Raw genomic sequence first — 12694 nt, forward strand, 5'->3', positions numbered from 1 at the left:
GGCTTTTTTCAAAGACAGATATTGTAATCAAAATTGAACAATAGACATGGAGAGTAGAAAGAAAATAAAGTAGGGAATTTCTGTTTCCCTGCTGGACATATCTTAGTATTATTGCTTTTCGCTAAAAAAAAAAAAAAAAAAAAAATCTTGAAACCCAAAAGTCTTATAATCATAGCAGCTGTGAATACCAGTGACTAGAGAAGTCATTGGGGGCAGTGATACAGGTTGTGCACTCCCCAGACATTTCTGTTCCTAAAGAATTGTCATTAAATGACCGGTCTGGCAGCTCCCTGGAGACTTCTACTCACAATTCTTGTCTTTATTTGACCTAACTCAGCACTTGCCCAGTAGACTATCCTTTTCCCCACAGTGCTTGTCAAAAACAATCCAAAACAATTATTTAACATTACAGCTGCTTAACACAGCAATACCAGTTGAGCAAATAAGAAGCTGACAAAAACTATTTTAAAAGAAAAGCTAATGAATAAAAAGCCCATAGAGAACTTTGAAAAACTCAATATATTCCTAGGAACTTTAAAGGCCATGCACATGTACAGGGCTCTGAGTATGCCCAGGAAATATCTGAGAAGGTCCATATTTTTTCAACTCTGGCTAGCCTTGAGATTCTGCACAAGTATAAAGTGAAGGCTAAGGTAGTTGTATATGCGGTCCATCAACACACATAAATTATGTCCCAACATGCCCGGAGAAGCCCCTCTGCAAAGGCTGGGAGACTTACTAGCCCAAGGCATTTAAGGACATGTCTATCCAGTCATTAGCTGATTACTAAGTTAACTGAGCAAAGACTTCTGTACTCATACACAACAAAGAATACTGATTTTATGGAACTAGTTCAGGATAGTTACTAAACAAACAGCAACAATAACAACCACCATCACAAATAGAACAACAAACTATGGTTGGGTAGGGTAGTCTGATTTTGAGAGTTGCCACATTATATTATTTTAAATGTAGTATATAACAAAAAAAATGGTAAGATGTAAAAAAATAGGCAAGCATGGTCCATACACAGGGGTTAAAAGGCAGTGAATAAAAACTGTCCCTAAAGGGGCTCAAATGTCAGACTTATTAGACAAAAACTTTCAATGAGCTATAGATTCATAAATACATTCATAGAACCAAAGGAAAACATGTCTAAGAAAGTAAAGGAACATATTAGAACAGTTTCTCACCAGGTACATAATACCAATAAGGAGAACTTATTTAAAATAAATAAATAAAAGAATGAACAAAAATTATGAAGTGGAAAGGGAAAATAACTGAAAAGAAAAATCAATAGAGGAGCTTAGTAATAGATATGAGCTGCTTGAACAAAGAATCAACAAACTTGAAAGGTTAATAGAGATTATTCAGTCACAAAGAAAAAAGAATATATGAAAATGAACAGTTCCTCAGAGACCTGTCAGACATAATTATATGTAACAACATTCATATAATAGGAGCCCCAGGAAAATAAAAAAAAGAGAGAGGAAGGAGAACAGAAAGAATACTTGAAAAAATAATGAACAAAAACTTTCCAAATTTGATGAAAACCAAAGATCCACACATCCAAGAAGCTCAATAAACTCAAAGAGATCCACACTTGACACATCATAGTCCACCTATCAAAAAATAAAAACAGAGAGTCTTGAAAGCAATGAGAGGAGTGATTTATTACATAAGAGGGATCTGCAACAAGATTAATAGCTGACTACTTATCAGAAAGCATGGAGGCCAGAAGACATTGGGATAACATATTCAAAGTGCTGTGACACTATCTACAAGGGACACACTTTAGATTCAAAGACAAAAATAAGTTGAAAATAAAAGATTAAGGAAAGAGACATAATGAATAAAGTGACTAAAAAAGAGCTGGAATGGTATACTAATATCAGACCAAAGAAGCTTTAAGACAAAAGAACATTTTATAATGATAGAGAAAAAATCCATCAGAGATAAATGACAATTATGAACATACTCATATATGCACGTAACTACAGAACCTAAAAAATTCATGAAGTAAAAACTGACAGAATTGCAAGGAGAAATGGCCGATTCAACAACAATTAGAGACTTCTATATTTTACTTTCAATAATGGATGGGACAACTAGGTAGAAGATTAAAAAGGAAATAGAAGACCTGAACAACACTACAAGTTGACTAGACATAATAGACATCTAACCAACATCCACCCAACTGCCACAGGATATAAATTCTTTTCAAGTACCTGCATAACATTCTCCAGGATAGGAAATTACTCAGCCATAAGACAAACCTCCATAAATTAACAAAGATTTAAATTATACAAATTATACATCAATTAACAAAGATTTAAGTTATACAAATTTTTAAAAATTAAATAAAATAACATAAATTATACAAAATATGCATCAATTAACAAAGATTTAAATTAAATTATGCAAAGATTTCTAACCATAATGGACTAAAATTAGAAATAAAAAAGATCGAATGGGTAAATGATAATGTAAAAAACACAACAAAATTTAAAAATTAACAATTTTTCAAAAAAAGAAAGAAATTTGGGAAACTCACATATATGTGGACATTAAGTATTATAGTCCTATAGAAATCAAAAGAAAAATTAAAAAGTACTCTGAGATGAATGAAAGTGAAACATACCAAAAATGGGATGTAGTAAAGCCTGTGTTTAGAGGGAAATTGATAGCTGTAAATGTATTAAGTCAACAACCTAATATTTCAAATAAAGAAACTAGAAAAATAAGAGCAAACTAAGCCTAAAGCAAGCAGAAAGAAGATAATGAAGAGTATAATAGAAATAAATAAAGTAGAAAAGAGAAAAATAATAGAAAAAAATTTGTTCGTTGGTTCTTCTTTTTAAAAATCCACAAAATGAACAAACCATTAGATAGACTGATCAAGAAAAAAAACCCTTCAAATTAAATAGTTAAATCTGGAATGAAAGAGGGGACATTAATACCAACTTTATAAAAAAATTTTTTAAAGTATAAGTAAATACTATGAACCATTGTATGTCAACAAATCAGATAACCTAGATGAAACGGCACATTCCTGGTAAGACACAAACTACTGAAATTAATTTAATAAAATAAAATAGAAAATCTAAATAGACTTCTAAGAAGTAAAGAGATTGAATTTATAATATAAAATCTTCCCATGAAGAAAAGTGCAGACCCAGATAGCTTCACTGGTTAGTTCTCCCAAATGTTTAAAGAGGAATTAACACCAACCCTTTGCAATATCTTCTAAAAAATAAAAGAGGGAAGAAAACTTCTCAATTCAATCTAAAAGGTCAATATTACCCAGATATCTCAACCAGACAAAGACATGACAAAAAAAGAAAACTACAAACCAATATCCTTTATAAATATAAACATAAATATTCTCAACAAAATACTATCAAACAGAAATCAAGAAGAATTATATGCCATGACCATGTAAGACTTATCACACTCTTTTTAAGGCCTGAGTTGATAGGCACAGTGAAAGTGTAACTCTCTGGAGCTTGGTTCTGGAGATTGAAGGGGAAAGGTCTGAAACAATAAAATCAAGTTAATTTTGTATTAACAACTCTGATGAAAATGGGATTAAGTTTCTGAGAGCATTCCTGACCTATTTTAAGCTTCTCAACCTGAAAGCCTCTCAGCTAAGTGAAATCCAGGCTCACAATTGTGTAAAAACAAAAGGGCCTATGGAAAAGGTACAAAAATGCTAGTAATCAAAAACAGGGTTGTTCTTTACCCACCAGCTCTATGATCCTGAGCAAGACACTTAGACCCTCAAATCCTCAGTTGCCCTCTCTGCAAAAAGACAATAAAAATATTTGTAGGGTTGTTGTGACAATCAAATGATATTTAAGAGGTTGGTATACAATGCTAGGCACATGGAAAGGATCTGATAGACGTTACAGGATGCTACTGGCTGCCCTTGAAGATCTATGTTAACTATTCTGCAAACGAAAGGAGGAGCTTAGTAATGCTAATGTCAGTCTTCCTTACCTATCAGCCTGGTGCCCTTTAATGGGAGTGAATGGGGCCTCAGCTCCCCACAGAAATGGCCCTTGAGCTCCAGTTACTACCTACCACTTCTTCTGCCACCTCCCTGTCATTGGTTCTAGGAACAGGTTGTGGCTTCCCTCTCTCCCACTACCCTACAAGGAAGCCCCAATCCTAGGCTTGCATCACCCACCACCATGTCACCAATGACAATCTCTCCAGAACCTGTTTTGCAAGCTTTGGAGGGTAGATTATTACATTGTTTCTTCTTACATAAAATGAGAAATTATACCACAGTGGAACCAAGAGTCTTGCCAAAGGTCTCCGTGAGTTCTTGCCAATCCACCCTGCCTTCCATTCAAAAGAGATAAAAATGTGTTCAATTTTGAGTCAGTGAAGCTATTATCCAGATGGACCTGGCTTCATCGCTCTGTGCCTTGTTATCCTCAACTTTGAAAGGCTACTGTGAGAATTAAATAAAATGGTTAAGATAAAGTGCCAACGACAGGGCTTGCCACACAAAAGGAGGGCTTGCCTCCTAAAATACTTACCTTTCTTATAATTTAAAAAATGTGGAGTCTTCCGGCCAAGTTGGAGGTGTAGGTAGACCCACTGTGCCTCCTCAAACAACCAAAAGAAGGACAACAAATTGAAAAACAAAAAACAACCAGAACTGACAGAAAATCAAACTGTATGCAAGCCAAACAACCAAGGAGTTAAAGAAGAAACATTCATCCAGAACAGTAGGAGGGGCGGAGACAGGCAGCTGGGCAGAGAGAACTTGTGGCAAGGCAGGGGCTGGCAGACCCAGCGAGACGGTGGATTGCGAACTGGGTGGTCCCACATTCATGTGCAGATAAACCAGGGGGAACAACTGGGGAGCAAGATAGACTGCACAACCCAGGGTTCCAGTACCGGGAAATAGAGCCTCAAAACCTTTGACTGAAAACACCTGTGAGGGTTGAGGTGGTGGAAGAAACTCCCAGCCTCACAGGAGAGCTCATTGGAGAGACCCACAGGGTCCTAGAATGTACACAAACACACCCACCCAGGAATCAGCACCAGAAAGGCCCAATTTGATTGTGGGTAGCAGGGGAAATGACTGCGCAAGGGCAGAGAGCAGAGCAAGTGACATTGTTCCCTCTAGGACCCCTCCCTGACATACAACCTCACAGAACAGCCATGTGGGTTGCCCCGCCCTAATGAACACCTAAGGCTCCGGCCCTTATACTCAACAGGTGCACCGAAACCAAAAAATAAGGTGGCCCAAATGAAAGAACAGATCAAAGCTCCACAAATAATTCAACTAAGAAATGAAGAGATAGCCAACCTATCAGATGCACAGTTCAAAACACTCGTAATCAGGAAGCTCACAGAATTGGCTGAATATGGTCGCAAATTAGAGGGGAAAAATGAAGGCTATGCAAAGTGAAATGAAGAGAAATGTACAGGGAACTGAAAGTGATGAGAGGGAAAATGGGACTGAAATCAGTGATGTGGACCAGAAGGAAGAAAGAAACATTCAACCAAAACAGAATGAAGAAACAAGAATTAAAAACAATGAGGAGAGGATTAGGAACCTCCAGGACATCTTTAAACGTTCCAATATCCGAATTATAGGGGTACTAGAAGGAGAAGAGGAAGAACAAAAAATTGAAAATTTATTTCAACAAATAATGAAGGAGAACTTCCCCAATTTGGCAAAGGAAATAGACTTCCAGGAAGTCCAGGAAGCTCAGAGAGTCCCAAAGGAGCTGGACCCAAGGAGGAACACGCCAAGGCACATCATAATTACATTAGCCAACATTAAAGATAAGGAAAGAATCATAGAAGCAGCAAGAGAAAAGGAGACAGCTACCTACAATGGAATACCCATAAGACTGTCAGCTGATTTCTCAAAAGAAACCTTGCAGGTATGAAGTGGCTGGCAAGAAGTATTCAAAGTCATGAAAGGCAAGGACCTACATCCAAGATTACTCTAATCCAGCAAAGCTTTCATTTAGAATGAAAGGACAGATAAAGTGCTTCCCAGATAAGGTCAGGTTACAGGAGTTCATTATCACCAAACCCTTATTATATGAAAAGTTAAAGGGACTTATCTAAGAAAAAGAAGATCAAAATATGAACAGTAAAATGACAGCAAACTCACAGTTATTAACAACCACACCTAAAACAAAAACAAAAACAAACTAGGCAAACAACTAGAACAAGAACAGAATCAGAGAAATGGAGATCACATGGAGGGTTATCAGTGGGGGAATGGGAGGGGGAGAGAGGAGGGAAAGGTACGGAGAGTAAGTAGCATAAATGGTAGGTACAAAATAGATGGGGGAGGTGTTAAGAATCATATAGGAAATGTAGAAGCCAAAGAACTTATATGTATGACCCATGGACATGAACTAAAGGGGGGGAATGTGGGTGGGAGGGAGTGTGCAGGGTGGAGGGGAATAAAGGGGGGGAAATAGGACACCTGTAATCGTATAATCAATAAAATACATTTTTAAATTAAAAAATGTATGTATTATTTGTCGTTGTTTCTTAAAAAACATAGCTACAAATATGTATCTATTTTTTCACACAAATGGCTACACTCTTCCAAATTTCAGGATTTCCAATGGGGGGCGGGAAAAAAGCGCATTACAGAACAAAAGACAACTTTGCTTAGGAACATAAGTTGAAACATTAATAATTATAACAGTAGCATGAGGAAAACTCCAGAGGCATGGTAAATACAACCTTCAGCCTGACAAAATCCCCAGGAAACTCATCCTCGTGGAAAGCAAGGGAGTGACTCAAGGATAACAGTTAAAATGCAAAAACATTTAGTATCCCTGGCAACAGCAATGCAAAGGTATCCCTGATCCAGGAGGTGGCCGGTCCTATCCCTGGAGCACTGGATTCCGAACCTGTCTCTAGGCAAATGGAATTCTCGTTTTTCTACAAGAGCTTTGGGGCAGCCTAACCTATGAACTCTTTTTAAATAATTACTGAATCTACCACAGAGAGTTTTAGATTTGCTAGGCAGTGTGACCCACATGTATTCCTGGGGTAGCATAGCACACTGTGATTCTCTGGCTTCTGAAGTTCTCATACAATGTCCCAGCACAATGACACAAGTGTTCTGAAATCTGTTTGAAACTTCTTTGTACTGGGGGGAGGCTGGAAACAGTTCTCTCCAATATGTGATGTCTGAGAAACAACATTTCTTTTTAACATTCGGAGGCATATTGTTGAAGAATGGGCAACCTCGAGGTTCCCCTTCAGCAGGCAACTGGTGGAAAGTATGGGCCATCTCCTTAAAGTAGCCACCTCCTTGTTCTGTTCATTATGTGCTTGCTGATGTTGCCAAAGAAAAATTCTTATCCTTTTTCAGTCCTTTTTAAAAACTACAGAGACTGGACGTTTTTAAAATGATTTTTTAAATAAAGAAAGGTCGCCAAGCAGAACTTAGTCTGAAAAGAAACACTTCCTGCCCTTCACACAGGTGGGGCTCCAGTCACACTTGGTCACACATGTTTTCCCACTTTTATGAGAAAGGAACCTCCTCGAGTCAGCACTCACTGCTCCCTGCATGGACGGACGCTGCAGCGAAGACTCCTCATGTAACCCAGAAGTTTTTCCACAGCCATAGAGGCAACACCATCATCAGAAGCAGATCTCTGAAGTGTGGCATTTTTAAGAATTTTTGTTAAAAAATAGGAACATCGTGGAGAGCATTTCTCTGCCACTCAGAAGACAGAAATCTTTAAAAGCACCTGAAATTATGAGAAACTTCACTTTTTTAAAGAGAAAAAGAAAACCTATTCTTATTTACTTTGAAATATATATATACACCTTTTATTTGTATTACCTGCCAGTTATTCATACTTACATGGATAAATCTTTCTATTAAAAGTTGTTGGGAACTGCCCTGCCTTGTTTCAGAAGCTGTAAACCCCCATGGTTAAGGCTGAGTCAAAGACCTTGGGACCATAAGCCACTAAGGCTTATCTCCCTGGCAGGAGCGCCACCTCTGCCCACTTTACTTTACCCTGCTTGGCCCTGAGCCTGACCAGTTAGCCAATGACAGGTAAGATTCCTCAAGGGAGGGACGACCTAAGACAGGCATGGTCACGGAAGAGGCCCACAGGGAAGGACTTGGGGGGCTATAAAAGAAGGGGATGATGGACCCTCTGCCCTTGGCCTTGACATAGCCTAAGTCCTCATTCTGTCTGCAAGAAGTCTCCTAATCTCTTGGCTGCTTTACTTCCCCTGCCTGACTTAAACCTGAAACAATGCCAGAGGTGGGTGCAGTCCTGTGCTGGAGAGGGCAGATTCCCCCGGGGGATCAGGCCTAAGAAAGAATACATAAAACCCTGGAAACCTGCTTTGCTAATACCTCAATTTTAATGATAAGGATCCAAGCCTGAAATGAGTTTGTTTCCCAAAGTCTTATAGCCCTTTAGCTAACTGACCCTGACTCAGAATAAGCCCTCAGAGTTCTTTGTTTGTTATCTATCGTTTGATCCTTACTGCCTGACAATGATTGATGAGCTTTACCTGTATTCCTGTGCAAAATGAACCCCATAAAAGCTGATCAAGGAAAAGGCCCTGGACCCTTCTCCTTTGAGAGATTGGCCATCTTTCCTCCCCAAGCAGATCAAGTCTTGGTAGATTTATTCTCATCCGTGGCGGCCGGTGAGGGGGGTTGGGTCGCCTGAGGGTGGAGCCCACTCCCCCAAAATCTTACAGTCACCATTATGCATACTATTGAAAAATAACATGCTTTATTGGCTTAGCTGCCAAGATTTTAAAAGATAGCAGGACTGGCATCCTTCTAGGACTTTTTTTTTTTTTAAACAGACTTTATTTTTTAGAGCAGTTTTAGGTTCACAGCAAAATTCATCAGAAGGTACATAGATTGGGGGTGTGGCAAGATGGTGGCAGAGTAGGAGGACCTCTCTCACACCTCCTCCCACAACCAAACTGGAATTAAAACAAAGTGGGGGGAACAGTCACCTGGAGTTACCAACTACAGACTGCCTGGATAGGAGACTTTTAACCAAGGACGGGCAGGTAGGGAGGGCAGGGTCGCAAAAGGGGCTGGCCCTACTCCCACAGAGGGCAGGCCAAGGTTGCAGAGGAAGAGCATGGCTATGGAAGCGGCACCCTGAGAGGAAGGAAGCCCGGACCCCAGACTGGCCTCCCCAGCGCGGAAGTGGGGTTTCTGTCCACGGGGAGCCAAAGCCCGCTGGAGACAAAGCCACTTTTTTTTTTTTTTTAAAGAAGCCAGAACACAACTTTTTCATTCGCAGCCACTCACCCTGGGCTCCAGTGAAGGGAGGGCAGTGTGGACTGGAGTCGCCTGAGGAAGGTTGGGAGTAGGAGGCACTGGGGAGAGACATGGGGGAGCAGCTGCCAGTATCCCTATGTGGGGTCATCCCTCTATATAGAATCAGCCATTTTTCGTGAGAAGAGCAAGCCCTTCCCAGAGAAATCAACCTGGTGAGAAACAATTACCCCACCCTGTGGGATGCCACTCGCCCCACCCTGCATCTTTTTTCCCCAACTCTGCATCTGAACCCCCCCACTAAGGATGTTACCAGGAAGACCAGAGTCAGGGGGTTCCTCCCCTCCTCAGTTCTTGCTTTGCTTGCAAGAGAATCGGGCAAGATACAAACACATATAGTGGAAATAGGATAGCAAGCTTATTTATGAAATACACTTGCGCACAAAACTGCAGGCAGGCACCCAGGTAGTCTGAATGCCCCACGTATCCAGGAAATATAGTTGTTAGTAAGTTTGTTTTATACACTTGAGCCCAAAGTGGGCACCTAGCAAATCTGAGCACACTATTGGGCTTCAGGGGTTATATACTTTAGCCAGCTTTTAGGTACTCCTCCTCCTCCCCTCTCCAGACCTTGGGATTGATGCACAGTTCAAAGGCTTTCTTTTCCCCCTAATGGAAATGATACACACAGAATTTCAGGGCCCCCGCCCTCCTCCTGCTCTATCACAGTTTTGTGTGTGATGTGTGGAACCTGGCGTCTTACCGGACCGGGCTCAGGACTGCTGAGTTAGTGGGTGACATGCCTCCCCTTTGCATCTAGCGTCCTGTTTTAAGTTCTTCATTAGATTGGCTGCTCCTCTGGCTGCTCATTCCTGGCTGCTACCTAAAAAGGAGACAGCATCATAAGCAGATTCAACGGGTGTCATGGACTGGCTTTGGGGCACGTCCCTTCCTTACCCTTTCCCAGGACCCCAGACTGGTGCTTTCCCCTCAACAGAGAGCCAATAGAAACCCCTCCTGGTTTCCAGCAGACCAACTCCAGAGGCCCCACCCACTTACCTACTAGGGGTTCTGCCCTGTCAAATTGAGGAAGATAATCCAGGACAGACTCAGATGTATTGGGGAACACCCACCATCTTTCCTGGAATCAGAATGGCACCTCCCCACCACAGGAGATCCAGGTGTCTACTCCTCCCAAATCTTCCAGAAGCCCTTTCAGAAGCAGTTCAGTGACTAAGACTGACACAGGGCTGGCAAGCAGAGGCAGGCAGAGGCAGATCCTGCAGTCCCTTGAGATGGCTGCTGACCTGATTCTGGGTCCTGTGCTGGTAAAAGCTGGCCTTACAGCACAGCTTGGCCCCTCATATGTGCAGCCAAGACTGGCAGAGGCAGCCACACATTGTAGACTGCTTGTAGTTTTGAACAGGCTGCTGAGGGCCAGATGTGAACAGCATTTGACATTAGCTTACACCAGCTTCAGACAACATCAAAGCCATATCCAAATAGAGATCCCAACAGGCAGACATTAAACTCTACTGAGACAAATTCCACTTTGTTCTTTTTCATTATTTTCCTTTTTTCTTTTTCATAATTTTTATTTTTTCTTCTATTTTTTCTTTTTTCCTCTATTTTTCTTTCATATCTCTTACTTTACTCTTTTTTATTATTTTTTCTTTCCTTTTATTTTTTATTTTCTTTGTTCTTTTTTGCTGTTTTTCTTTCTATTCTTTATCCGTAATATTTCTCTTCCTTCTCTCCTATCATAATCTTTTTTCTTTTTTTTGTCTTCTTGTATTCTTTTTCTTTTACTACTCTTTTTCTCTTTTGTTGTTATTTTTGTTGTGAATTTTTGTTTCTTTTTGTGTGTGTATATGTCTGTGCATCATTTTGTTTTGTTCTGTCAGCACCTGTACAACAGCTTTCAAGATGTGTTTGGGGTTGAGCCCCTCAGTCAGCCAGCTGGAGGGGAAATCCCACCAATGAACGGGCTAAGGACAATCAAAACCCAATTACAACAGGAGAGGTCACATAACCCACCCAATGGACATTCCCAGAGTATCCAGGAGATCAAGGAGAACTGCACCACCGGGTCCCATAGGATACCTCACACATAAGGCCACCCCACAGACTGGGAGTCAAAGCAGATCTTTCTAATACATAGGAAAAAAAAAAAAAACAGAAAGAGACAACTAATATGGGGAGACAAAGAAACAACCACAAAATGAAAGAAAAGAAGGAATCTCCAGAAAAAGAGCTAAATGAAATTGAGGCAAGTAGTATTATAACGAGGTATAAGCTGGGAAGCCCCAGGGCCCTCCAAAGGAGGAGTTTGTAATGGTGTCTAGAACTTGGGGTGTCCAGAATTATAGGATATCCCCATAGACCTGACTGGGGGAAGGGAGACCTGGAGCAGGGCCATGGAGAGTCATTTTGCATATCAATAATAGCAGACCAGTCTTCCAGCCTGAATGAAGCCAGAAGGTATTCATAACTTTGATCCATCGTGTAACTGGGAGGCAGCACCCCTTACCGCACCTGCACCAGAGCTTGGAGATGGTTTGCTCCACACTAGGGGGCCACATCTGCCCAGACTATGGCAACCAAGAAAAGCAGAAACTACTTGAGTGCTGGCAGGTGTAGCTGATTGTGGGAGGAGTTGGAAATGGGGTGATGGAGGAGGTGCTAGGCTGGGATTTACACTAAAGGCAGGCTACCACAAGGAAGGGGAGAAAATGCATGAGAGACAATGCAGGACTAGATGGGAGGAAAATGCGAGACCAAGCAGAAAGAAAAGTGGTGAAAGGACTCTCACTGGTGGGGCATGAGGAGGTGCCATGTGGTTTTGGATTAAGAACTAGAGATCCCGGTGACACAGCTGATGGTGCTGGGGACTGCAGGAGATCTGCCCAGCTGAGCACAGATTACTGGGAGGAACCAGAAGTCTACCCAAGGTACAGACTTCTATTTCTTTTCCCGGGATACGGTACCCATGACTGGCTAGACTTGGCAAAGGTGGGAAAGGCAGGACTATGTGTGTGTGTTTGTGGGTATTTTAAAGGTACTATGGGATTTTAACGGTGACATCCTGCCATTACTCTAAACCTGTATAAATTTTTAATCAGTAGTTCCTTTCCTTTTTACAAAACTCTGGCATTGAGAGCCAAAATTCCTAATATCTGGCGGCAGGCAAGAAGAACCATAGTACAAAAAGACCCTAGGGGAGGGGGCCTGTTTTCGTAACAGTATCTGGGTCCCCCACTAGTTCCTTTCGGTAACAGTATCAGACATAGAATTCAAAGTAATGGTTTTAAGGATGCTCAAGAAACTTGGTGAGAACTACAGGGAATTTTATGGGAACTACAAGGAACTTAGTGGGAACTACATCAGCATGAAAAAGGATATGGAAACTCTGAATAAAAACCAGTCAGA

General features: G+C 40.9%; 1 long non-coding RNA gene across 3 annotated transcripts in view; it reads right to left on the reverse strand.

The window, feature by feature from the left end:
- LOC123478292 (uncharacterized) overlaps window positions 1-12694 on the reverse strand; it is a 34225-nt gene that overhangs the window by 14177 nt on the left and 7354 nt on the right. For all 3 annotated transcript variants that reach the window (XR_006653460.3, XR_008425587.2, XR_008425588.2), the window contains exon 2: window positions 10029-10148. This is a non-coding gene — a long non-coding RNA (uncharacterized lncRNA). The remainder of the gene's footprint in view (window positions 1-10028; window positions 10149-12694) is intronic.

Source organism: Desmodus rotundus, chromosome 11 (genome assembly GCF_022682495.2).
Source record: "Desmodus rotundus isolate HL8 chromosome 11, HLdesRot8A.1, whole genome shotgun sequence".
Classification (NCBI taxonomy): Eukaryota; Metazoa; Chordata; class Mammalia; order Chiroptera; family Phyllostomidae; genus Desmodus; species Desmodus rotundus.